The 829-nt window shown below is 57.2% G+C and overlaps 1 protein-coding gene across 1 annotated transcript in view; it reads left to right on the forward strand.

The window, feature by feature from the left end:
• ENPP7 (ectonucleotide pyrophosphatase/phosphodiesterase 7) overlaps window positions 1-829 on the forward strand; it is a 5,808-nt gene that overhangs the window by 4,854 nt on the left and 125 nt on the right. The window lies entirely within an intron of this gene.

An 829-nucleotide genomic window follows, 5' to 3' on the forward strand; every position in this document is an offset into this window, starting at 1 on the left:
CTCGCCCCGATGCCCACGCTGCGGGGGATGCAGCCCGGGGGCTCGCTGGGCTGCCAGCACACATTGCCGGCTCATGGCCAGCTTTTCATCCCCCAGCACCCCCAGATCCTTCTCCCCAGGACCGCTCCCCATCCGTCCCCGGCCCAGCCTGGCTGTGTGCGTGGCGCTGCCCCGACCCACGGACAGGACTCAGCGCTCGGCCGTGTTGAACTGCGTGAGGTCGGCACGGGGCCACCTCTCCAGCCCGTCCAGGTCCCCTGGATGCCATCCCTCCCCTCCAGCGTGTCTACCTCGCCAAACAGCTTGGTATCATCAGCAAACCTGCTGAGGGTACACTCGACCCCACTGTCCATGTCCACAACAAAAATGTTAAATAGTACAGGTCCTAGTACCAACGCCTGAGGAACGCCACTCCTCACTGCTCTCCACTTGGACATTGAGCCGTTGACCGCAACTCTTTGAGTGTGACCATCCAGCCAGTTCTTTATCCACTGAGAGGTCCATTTGTCAAATCCATGTCTCTTCAATTTAGAGACCAGGATATTGTGTCGGACGGTGTCAAACGCTTTGCACAAGTCCAGGTAGATGACATTGGTTGCTCTTCCCTCGTCCACTGCCGCTGTAACCCCTCTGTAGAAGGCCACCAAATTTGTCCTGCATGACTTGCCCTTGGTGAAGCCATGCTGGCTGTCACCAATCACCTCCTTGATTTCTATGTGCCTCAGCAGAGTTTCCAGGAGGATCTGCTCCATAATCTTGCCAGGCACAGAGGTGAGACTGACTGGCCTGTAGTTCCCCGGGTCTTCCTTCTTTCCCTTTTTGAAAATAG

This window comes from Charadrius vociferus, unplaced genomic scaffold (genome assembly GCF_000708025.1).
Source record: "Charadrius vociferus isolate BGI_N301 unplaced genomic scaffold, ASM70802v2 scaffold2513, whole genome shotgun sequence".
NCBI lineage: Eukaryota > Metazoa > Chordata > Aves > Charadriiformes > Charadriidae > Charadrius > Charadrius vociferus.